This window comes from Mastomys coucha, unplaced genomic scaffold (genome assembly GCF_008632895.1).
Source record: "Mastomys coucha isolate ucsf_1 unplaced genomic scaffold, UCSF_Mcou_1 pScaffold14, whole genome shotgun sequence".
NCBI lineage: Eukaryota > Metazoa > Chordata > Mammalia > Rodentia > Muridae > Mastomys > Mastomys coucha.
Window position 1 is genome coordinate 26,887,766 of NW_022196896.1, and position 11,674 is coordinate 26,899,439.

General features: G+C 39.9%; 1 long non-coding RNA gene across 3 annotated transcripts; it reads right to left on the bottom strand.

The window, feature by feature from the left end:
* Positions 1–316: 316 nt before the first annotated feature.
* Positions 317–7,120, bottom strand: LOC116088087. 3 transcript variants are annotated; one of them, XR_004117758.1, is made up of 4 exons: positions 7,101–7,120; positions 6,313–6,738; positions 3,329–3,405; positions 2,458–2,640 (listed from the first exon to the last, which is right to left on the bottom strand). It is a non-coding gene; the product is annotated as an uncharacterized LOC116088087 (long non-coding RNA). The 3 variants fall into 3 exon arrangements; XR_004117759.1 differs by lacking the exons at positions 2,458–2,640; positions 7,101–7,120 and adding an exon at positions 317–448 and having other exon boundaries at positions 6,313–6,799; XR_004117757.1 differs by lacking the exon at positions 7,101–7,120 and having other exon boundaries at positions 6,313–6,799.
* Between the last annotated feature and the right edge of the window lie 4,554 nt (positions 7,121–11,674).

Consider the following 11,674-nt stretch of genomic DNA (forward strand, 5'->3'; position numbering starts at 1 on the left):
AGAGCAAAAGCACTCTCTGACCTGCTACATTTGGCCTTCCTTTTTAACTAAAACAAAAGGGGGAGATGTGGGGAGCGGTGAAGCTGGAGAGACATTCGCCATGGCAAGATGGCACCTACTTCCGCTGTCGACTCCTGGTAAACAACTGTTTGCGCATGTGCGTAGAGAACTGTTTGCGCATGTGCGTAGGGTGAAAAGACGCCAAGTCACAGCCCATCCCGGGGCGTCATGTGGGGTGATGAGCAAACAGCCAATCATGGGCGGACACGCCACGCTGTGGGCGGACACGCTGCGCTGTGGTGTATATAAGCAGTGCCGATTATTGGCTTGGCCCTTTTTCCTCTGGATGAGGCAATAAACACTTGCTGCAGAAGGATCCTAGTGTCCGTGTGTCTTCTTGTTGGCGAGACAACTGCGCGGGCAACAACGACTTGCAAACAGGATCCCCCTATCAATTACAGGATTACACTGGACTGTTAACAAGCTCTTTCCATCTCCCCAGTCTCCTAGTGATCTCAATCCTGGCCCTACTTATTCTTCACAGTAAACAGAACAGAATCATCCATGGCACTGTCAACATGAAGCCAGTTGTGGTGGTGCGTGGCTTTAACCCCAACACTTGGAAGGCAAAGGGAGGATAATCACTGTGAGACAGCCTGGTCTACAGAGTGAGCTGCAGGCCAGCCAGAGCAACATAGGAAGACCCTGTCTCAAAACAAAAACAAAACCTCAAACTGCTTTAAGACCATTCTAAGTTTTCCAAGAAATGTGTGCATACTGTCTCTCATTTAGAACTCAGTAGCCAAGTGACATAGATGGCAAGTTGGATTTGGGAGGGAGTCTCCCCCAAATAGGAAGTTGCCCTTGTTATGCCATAGTTTCAACCATGAACAAGTGGATAGCCTGGTACATCCTATTCCTAGGATTTAAGTCAAAACCTCATCTGTGGGGAAGGGGAAATGACTCAGTGACTAAGAGCATGGCTGTTCTTCCAGAGGACCTGGGTCCAATTCCCAGCACCCATATAGAAGCTCACAACTGCTTGCATGTAACTCAAATTCCATGGAATCTAACCTCACACAAACATGCAGACAAAACACCAGTGCACATGAAATAAAAGTAATTTTTTAAGGCAAAAATAAAAACATAAACCAGTAGTCCACCTCTTGGTATGTTTTGCTAATGATGTTCAAGAATTCCTTTTCCCACAAGCAAAACCATTTTTTAAGGAAGGCTCTAACTCAACTGGAGAACTGAAAAAAATAAATTTCAAGATGGGTGTCAAAATATAATTGAGGATCAGAGGAAAAGTTTTTTCTGGAAATTAAACAAATTAGCTTTCTAGTATTTTCTAATCTTTTAAGATATCCTTTAAAAAAAACAGTCTCACTGTACAACCCAGGCTGATCTTAAACTCAAAAGTCAGACATCTGCCTCCAAAGTTCTGGGATTACAAGAGTATACCACCATTCCTACCTGGTACGTCTGCCTTTAAAATACATTAGGATCATGTTGTAAAGGCCAACAGAAATGTCATTTTGAACATCTTTTATGTGTATGTTAAATAAATGTAATATGCACATGTGCACTTGGAAGAGTTTGTGAGTTTTCACTGTAATAGAACGTTGCTGTTGGTAGATCACCATTGGAAGCTCTTGTGCATGGGGCAGGAGTTCCTCCTACCGCTTTGCCCACTGCAGGTCAATACTCACTTCTACCAAAGAGCCACAGCAGAGAGAATAACATGTGTTTTTAAATTAGCTTATGATTTGAAAAGTCTCTGTTGATTAGCACCTGGGCATGTGGGGTTGTGTTTTGGTGTTGAGACAGGGTCTATGTAGCCCATTGTTCTGTAACTCACTATGTAGGCCAGGCTTGCCGCTATCCTCAGTCTCAGTGCTAGGATAAAAGGCGAGAGCACTATGCCCAGCTCAGTATGGTTTTGTCTTAGTGTTTTTCCCTCGTTTTACTAACACTTTTTATAAATTTTTCTAATCTACACATTAGCATTGGGGCATGTGCACCTGTATATACAGAAAAGTTACATAAGTCCAGATTAGGATACACGCATAATTTCTATCTGGATGGTAGGATGCAATTAAATCTAGGTAGAGAGCATTGTTGGGAGAGGCGATGTCCCCAGTCCTGGGAACCCAGGGTGAACTTTCTCTTTTTTCCATTGGTTCCTTCGGAAGCTGCTATCTGTTCAGAGCTGGCCGCCCCTTCCCAGTTCTCAAACTTACAAAGGGAACCTAAAGCTGACCACTCAGCTTGTATGAAATGCTAGGTCCTTCAGTAACCTGGCTGGTTATCTAGCCAATGAAGAGATGACTAAGGCAGCCCTCTCATCTCCAAACAGTTAAGCAGCAACTAAAAATACTGTAGAAAATCTGGAAGAAATGGTCAGAAAGTGAGTTCAATTATCAGAATATGAGTTTGAATTCAAACATCCCAACAACAGTTACAACCAACATTTATTTTTGTAAGTTTATCTCCACAAACATGCTTGTGCTACTATGTCAGCTTCATATGGGTTCTGAAGCTCATCAGGCCTGTGTGGCTCACTGAAGCATCTTCTCCACCCAGGAATTTTCTTTTCTAATGAGCAAATATATTTATGAAATATAACTCAAGACTTACCTGAAAAAGAACCAAGAGTTCAAATCATTAGGTAAGACAGAAACCAAAAGCATTTCATACCTTAGTTATTTCTTGAAGCAACAATATTGGTCTTTTAAAACCACTATGATAGCATTCTTAGTTCAAATGAATCAGTTCAGAGAATATTTCAAATGTATATCTTGCCCTTGAAAACATGAGTAGACTACATCTTTTCTTCTAGTCTGAGATCAATGTCTTAATTGACTAGGACTAGGGAAATGGTGAGGCAGAGGCAGGCACTTGCTGCACAAGTCTAATAACCCAAGTTTCACCCCTGGACCCCGTGGAGGAAGGAGGAATTCCAGAAGCCCTTCTCTGACCTCGACAAGCACACTTGGGTAGACAGGCAACTGATAAGATATTATACTGAGGAGCCCTGACATTTACTGATGCTTCCATTTAGTTCTAGACCACAAAGTGAAGTTCATAGCACATTGAAAGCTCTAACAAAGTTCACAAATCACACAAAGATGTGAGAGTGAGCCTTCAGGACTTTAGCTTCTTCTCAAAAGAACACAAACTTAACAATGAAATAGTTTAATTTAAAATCTGATATACACAAAACAAAGTAAAACACCTTTTTAGAACTATAACAATTCTTTAAAAAGTATTGTATTCAGGAAGAACAAGGAGAGGAAGAAGAGTAACAGAACACACAGATACGCACAGTTTGCTGTTTGCTGAATCCTGCAGGATCATGATACCATTTTCAAAAGCCATCCAGCCCCTTGCTTGTCACTGCAACTGTAATTACCGCACTGTCAGCTGTTACAGTTCACTTGCACTACACTTATCTACAATGCATCGATAGGCCAATAACTGGGATTCTTATAAACTTAAGAAGTAGTATCTCTTTGTCCATAACGTAGATAAATTATTTTACCCATGATGTCATGGGAGAAGATGGGGGGCTCAAAACTAAAAGTGCCTAATATTCACAAGTACACTCCTTATCCTTTGGGTTCTCGACGTCTAATGCTTTCTGTCCTTACATCACCTGCTACATCAGAATTCAAATGAGATGAGACAGCAAGATGACTTGGGGCATTTCTATTGTTTGTAGTTGCAGAAATAAATTTTCTTTTCAAAGTGGGTGGAGCTATGAGAGTTAAGCTTAGGTGGCAGGCTTCTCCTATTCTCCAAAATTTTGAATCTACATAATTTCACTTGAGCATCATTTTTAAAATATATTTATTTCTTCTGGAAAAAGTTTTATACCATCAATCATTTAAATATTAACAGACAATTTTTAAAAAGCCAATTCTCTTCCTCCCAAACAGCTAACTGTTCATTATACTGTTCATCAAAGCAATAGAATCTTTACATGGATAAGGAGAAATACTCGACGTTAAAACTTTTAATGTACCCTGGCCCTCGCCACTTGCACAGTGTGGGAGAGCTGGCTCCAGGGAATAAGGGCACTTTCCAGCTGCCACAGGCAGAAGTAGTGCCACCCCTCACCTTGGCAAAGCAGGAGAGCTGACTGGATGAATAATTCAGGTACCACCCAGGTCCAGATCCAGGGCTTTTACTTGGCCACCCCGATATCTGCCCCATCTATGAACTGCTAGAGCACATGGAGGGGTGGGCCCTGCAAATCCAAAGTTGGGGAATCTCCATGACAACAACAGGGCAACAACAGGCTATCCAAGAGGAGTCCTGGTGGCAATCAGTATTGAGAGTGTAGAAAAAGCCAGAAACCTCAAACCAGTCCAGTGACTCACGGCAATAAACATTTGAAAGAAAAAGGGTATGTGACAAACCGCAGCTTCTACAGAGATAATTTTTGTTTGTTTGTTTTCTTTGGGGAGGAAGTTTTCAAAGGCGGAAAGTAGATATGGAAGGATGGGGAGATAAGTGGGATCGAGGTACATGATATAAAATTCATAAACAATGGGAAGTTAAAAAAAACTACCCATGATGACATGTTATATTATATCTTTATATTCTAATGTAGCCATATCACATAATAACTAAAATAAAAGTCTGATTACTTGGATTAATCTTCAAAAACCAAACAAGCAAATTTAAAAAAAAAAAACCTTAAGAAAGCACGTTTGTAATCTCAGCACTCAGGAAGCTGACTCAGTAAGAGTGTGCATTCCAGGTCTTGTCTAAACAAACAGCAACAACAATAATAATAAAAATAGGGGCTGGAAGATAGCTCAGCCTTAAAGTTCACGCCTGGCATGCAAAATACCCAATGCAAAACCAAAACAAATTAAAAACAGCTCACAGGTCTGGAGAACAAGAATGAGCCTGAGAGAGGGATAACCCAGAAGAGGTCAAGGAAGCTAGACAGTACCTGATGTCAACAAAACAGATGTGGTACTGGCAAGAAAGTAGACCAAGCTTAAGCTTTTGTTTTAAATTGAGATGGGTAGGGAATCGCAGGTGTGACTGACTGCCAGAGAATATTAAATACTTCTTTCGTCTTCATTTTCTTTCTCATTTTTTTTTGAAGGTGGTAATGTGCATTCAAGGGATCCACGTTTCTCTACCTCTCCAGAACTAGAATTAAAAGCATGGAATAGGATTTTAGCCAGCCTGCTTGCCTGTCTTCCTCCTTCTTTCGTTTTAGTTTTTCTGAGGCAAGCTCTCAATTACCTCCCTCTGACTTCTCACTCCCCAGTACAGATTATTACCTGCCTTCCTCCAACTTTAGGAATTATCATGTATAAAACTGGTTCCATTGGAAAATTAAAGTAGGAAAGGACTAATGATGGAGCACAGCTGGTATAGTGCCTGCCTAGCCCTGGGTTCCATCGTTAGCACCACATAAAATGGGTGTGGTAGTACACATCTGCAATTCCACCATTCTTAGGGTTGAGGATAAAGTATCACAAGTTCATGGCCATCTTTCGATACACACTGGAGTACAAAACGAGCTTGGGCTACATGACACTTGACTCAAAAGACTCAAATATGAAAGGGTAAAAAAAAAATCGAAAAACAAATGTGTAGGAGATAAACTGTAAACATAGTTAGCAGTGATTATGATAATGATTAATATTTACTTAACACTTATAACGTGCCGGGCACTATTCTATTAGCTCTTTCCACATTAGCTGGTCTAAAAGCCTATTGTAGAAAAGGAAGTAGGTTTATGGAAAGGAGCCAATCCAAGCTCTGTTAAATTAAGGTCTCTAATACCGAATACACACACGGAAGCAGAATGCCTTAAATTTAGTGAGGTTCCTTAAAAATTTGTCAAGTAGGTGAAATTAATGAGTTCACAATTTCTTGGAATTGTGAGAAGGGTAAACAGTACTGTTTTTAAAAGTTATTCCAATTCATACCGCTGGAGGGCATAGATTAGCTTAAAAACAAAACAACCAAAACAAAACAGGTTGGGGAACACTACTTGCAGTGAACGCGGTTTTAAATATTCTGACATTTTTTTCTAGTGCATACGTTAAACAAAAATCCGTCCAGCCCTGCAGCTCCTACGCCCGTTCCGTATTCACCAAGGCTAAGCTGAAACCTCACTCTAAACCCACCCCATCTCCCTCGAATCTTGGCAAAGCATGAGGGACAGACTGAGGGCTCACATGCTAATTGCTCCGATCGCGACGTACCAGGGGTAGGATCTACGGAGCTGAGTCCAAGTACCCAAGTACTCAGTCAGATCACACACGTCCACTTACCTACCTCCTCCAAAGGCGGAGGGGAAGGAGGCCAAACCGGTGTCCAGCCATGGCCGGCTCGTTCCGACAGAGGTCTCCGTTTCAAAACTTCAAGCTGGCTGGGCCGGGCACAAACCTTGGCGTGGGACTGGGCTGCCAGGAATTCTCCGCGCAAGACTCGGCTACAGCAAAAGGGGAGCAACTTGCTGGGAAGATAAAACCGCGATAAGCACCGAGGAGTGGTCGGCTACCGGCAGGCCTGCCCACCAAGTCGGGCTGAGAGGGAAGCGCGGCCTTCTGGGTAGTCCTGGAGGGACACAGCTCTGCGAGCCTCCTGTGTGAGGCAGGGGGTGACCGCGCACGTGCAGCTCAGACAGCAGCACGTGCAGCTCAGACAGCCGGTGCAGCCCCTGTGTGAGCTCTGCACAGGAGGCTGATCTTTTTGCTCGCCCTGTTCCAAGAAACACCATGGGAGGTCGGGGGGGCGAGAGTTAGGAGACAGAGCAGGGTGTTATTCGGTGTTCTGTTATAGAAAGTAAGTTTTAAGATACTCATGAAGCCATTGCTCGGAGACAGGTAATATAGTAAAAAGATTTTTCATTTGGAAGAAAGGGGGTTCTGAGGTACCAGAGGATCCTCAGATACTCGAATTCATTATGTCAAATGGTGCAACATTTTAATACAATCTACAAACATTTTCTGCACTTTAAATTACCCCTAGATTACTTTTAATGCTGGATATAAAGTAAACACTACACAAATAGTTGTTATGTTTCATCATTTTTGGAAATAACAAAGGAAAAATATACATACATACACTCCTCCAAAACCTGTGATGGATCAAATCTGTAGATATGGAATCTTCGGGTTCAGGAAAGTGGCTTCCCTTTCTCCACCTAAAGATCCATATAAAACTATCTTTGTGGAGTTAGGTCAGATACCCTTTAAAAATAGTAAATCTAAAGCACATTTCTGTGATCCCAGAGTTCAGTAAGCTGACACGGAAGGACCACTGATAGAACCATTTAGTTAGTAAATTTGACAGCATTCTGGGTTACTCAGCAAGACCTCACATAAAACAAAACATATGTTAAGTCTAATATATATTTTAGAATCTATATATAGTATTTATTAAAAGCAGAGCGTGTACATAGATTGTTCACCTTCAAGATCTCGACCACAACAGGTAAAGTATGAAGACCTAAAACTATGGATAAAAAACAGGCTGAATTTTACCATGACTCAACAGTGTTTTAACCATGCTGTCTTTCAGTCTTGAGACCCAGTCTCAAGAATTTTTAATTGAATTTCTGAGTTTGAGTCCAGCCTGATCTACAGAGTGAGTTCCAGGACAGCCAGGGCTATACAGAGAAACCCTGTCTCGGAAAAAAAAATTTTTTCAAATTAAATATTACTTAACAGCTTTCTTCACAAATTCTAAGGTTCTGTTGCCATCACCCCTTTTCTGCTGTTTTTGCTGCCTCTATTCCTTGTATCACTGTGTGCATACAGTGTGTATGCATACAGTGTGTACTGCATACAGAGTGTATGCAGTAGTCAACGTGAAGTCTGAAAGATAGAAATGTACACACAGATTTGCACACTGGCTCATTGCTTTGTAAAGGGCATTCACTAAATTATTCTTCTTGACAAGTTTCAGCACCAGGGTGAAAGTACCTGGAGAGGAAGCTCATTTCACCACAGTGTGTCAGATATCCAGCCTTATAGGCAGTGAGCCTAGAGCTTGGTGTTTCTCAAGCTTGTCAATATTAGTTTTTAATGTTTTGGGGAATTAGGGAGTTGCCTCAGTGGATATGGACACATGCTACCCTTTCATAGGACCTGAGTTTAGTTCCAGGACCAATGTCAGTCAGCTCATCACCACCTGTAACTTCAGCTCAAGGGAATCTGATGCCCTCTTCTGGCCTCTGTGGATACACATATGCATGTGTGAACATACATTCACACACATATACATGTAAATAATTACTAAAACAAATCTTAACATTTAAAAAAGTGTTTTATTTCTTTCCTCCTAGCATAAAGATTATACTGCTTTACCCTTTAAATTTTAGACACATACATGTGGTATTTTGGCAACCCCCAACCCCAAACAAGTTTTAAAGAGTAATCTTTAACATTTCTTTTCCCTATAGTAGACTGGCAATTCCAGTCATAATGATGACCATCATGATGCACTAATCTGTACCATTAAGCTACTTGAAGTTTCAAGACAGACAGACATAAGAAACAGACCATTATGGTTACAAATGGCTTAAATATTTAGGATTATGGCACCAGGAGCTAACCTATTCTTTGTATGTTTCTGTGTGTATGTGTTTGTGTATCAGTATGTGTGTAGGCATGTACAGGCCAGAGGTCTAAGTTGAATGTCTTCATCAACCACCCTTCACCCTGGCTTTTGAGACAGGGTCTCTCACTGAACCTAGCTAGAGCTCACCAGTTTGGAAAAGAGTGGATGGCCATTTTGGCTTAGGGACCCTACAGTCTGCATCTCTTCAACAAGAAATGTTCAACACAGGAAAATCTGTTGACATAATCTACCATATAAGCAAAATGAAAGAAAAAAATCACATGATCTTCTCATTAGATGCTGAAAAAGCCTTTGACAAAATCAGACACCCTGTCATGATAAAAGTCTTGGAGAGATCAGGGATTAAAGAGCCATAACTAAATATAAAAAATGAAATGTACAGCAAGCTTATGGGCAACATCAAATTAAATGGAGAAAAGCTCAAAGCAATTCCACTAAAATCAGATGCAAGACAAGTTGCCCACTCTCTCCATTTCTATTCAATATAGTACCTGAAGTTCTAGCTAGAGAATAAGACAGCTGAAGGAGATCAAGGGGGTACAAATTGGAAAGGAAGAAGTCAAAATACTGTTCTTTACATATGCTATGATAGTACACATAAACAATTCCAAAAACCCTACCAGGGAACTCCTACAGTGAAAAAACACCTTCAGCAAAGTGGCTGGACACAAAGTTAGCTCAAACAAACCAGTAGTTCTCCTATATACAAGCAACAAAAGGGATGAGATAGACATGAGGGAAGTGGCACCCTTCACCATAGCCACAAATAATTTAAAATATCTTGCAGTAACTCTAATCAAACAAGTGAAAGAATTGTATGACAAGAACTTCAAGTCTCTGAAGAAATACATTGAAAAAGATATCAGAAGACGAAAAGATCTCTCATGCTCAAGGATAAGTAGGATTAATATAGTGAAAATGACCATCTTCCCAAAAGCAATTGACAGGTTCAGTGCAATCCACATCAAAATCCCAACACATTTCTTTAGAGACCTTTAAAGAACAATACTCTATATGAAAAAACAAAAAGCCCATACTCCAAAGCAAAATTCCAGACACAGATAACTGCAGAGATAATCTCTTGCTCTGAATGGAAACATCACCTGTCAATAAAAGGATCATTGGCCAATGAGCTGAGGTAAGATTAGAAGGTGAGACTACAAGATATATAGAGAGAAATGATTCTGGGAAGAAAGTCAGGCTTTGGAGATCTTCCTCAGAAACTGAGGACAAGGTAACCAGCCACGTGGCAGAACATAGAATAAAATAAATGAGTAATTAAGATATTAACTAGTTGGGGAATAGAGCCAAAGCTATTGGCCTCAAAATTTATTCATGTATAGAAGTGTCAGAGTCATTATTTTGGGGGAATTTATGTCCAGGCAGGAAAGCAAGCAGTTTCAGATAGCCCTGGTTAAACTTTGTAGATCAAAAAACATACCAAATGACCTATATGTGGGAAAAGAATTTGTCGAGGGGGGTTGACTGGAGAAAAAGGGGGTGGGAAGAAAAGACTGGGTAGTGAAAGTAATCAGAATGCTTTATACATTGTATGAAATCCAAAAACAAATTTAATAAAGGTTATAAAAGCTGTTTAGAAAGATAATTAAAGTAGTTTTAATAAGTCCAGATACCATGTAGAAATATAGACATCTAAGTTTGTTTACTCATAAGTGTGACTGTATTTAAAAGTCTGTCAGGATCAATGAAGGAAACTATTAAGGACAATCATTTCTGAAAGCAGAGCTTTTGTTTTCAAGTCATTGGATGTAGTGGATTCAACATCTCAGTGCTTCCTCATCAACGAAGGCTCCTCCTCCTTAGACCTGAGGGCTTCTGGAGTCCAGCCAAATCTCTTCCTCTATCCTCCAGACCCCCATCAATTCAGCATGGTCCTGTAGTACTAAATTGTTCTAGAAAAAAAGTTCACCATTTGCTAACAGATCATCTCTGCTGGTGGCATTTATCAGCTCACCCTAATGCAGATACTGATTCTGAAGTGAGTTGCAGGTAATCTGATTCCAAGAAAGTAAGAGAAATTGGAACTAGTCATTTGTATAAAGTAAAAATAAAGTACAAGATGGTGAAAGGACATTATAAAGTAGATATAGAAACTAATTAAATTTATCTGTGGCTACCTGTATTAGCCCCATTTCTCTAGGGTAACAAACTTATAGAATATATATATACATACATACATATATATGTGTGTGTGTAGTATATATATATATATACATATATATCATATATACAATTTATAAAAATGACTTGCAGGATGTGAGCCAACTAACCCAAGAGTGACTGGCTATGAATGGAAAGTCCAAGAATCCAGTAGTTGCTCAGCCCACGAGGCTGGATTTCTTGGCTGGTTTTCAATATACATTGAAATCGTGAAGAAGTAGGTTGTAAAATGCCAGTGAAGGAATGGGCTTGCCAGAAAGGCCAGAGCAAGCAGGCAAAGAGCAAAAACTTTTTCTCCCATATCTTTACATAGGCTTCTAGAAAAAGGCATGGGCTGGATTAGAGATGAACTAAAGATCTGGGTTAAAAGTGTGTCTTCCTATCTCAAAGATCTGGATAAGTAGATCTTCCCACTTCAAAATAGTCAGAAATCCCTCACAGGTGTGCCCTCCATTTTGTGGATTTAGTTAATCCACAATGTAGTCACGTTGACAACCATCCCAATTCCACCCCTTGCAACTTGACACATAATCATATATCCCTATGTCATCATTAATTTCCAAATGAAAACAATAAACAAGTCATAATAATGTCTAAACATAATATTACTGTCTCATATACAATCACAAAAATCACAAATGTATTATATATTTGATAAGGTCATAATTACACCTAACATGATATAACTATCCCTCATACAAATACAAATGTATTATAAATTTAGACTAAGTAACATTGTCCTTTGGGGAAAAATTTTTTGGTATCTCAAACTTAAATATAATAATTATCAATATTGTCTTAACTGATGTTATATCACATGATAAAGAGATTGAAGAAAGAAAACACAAATATCTTTATAAACACATTCTTA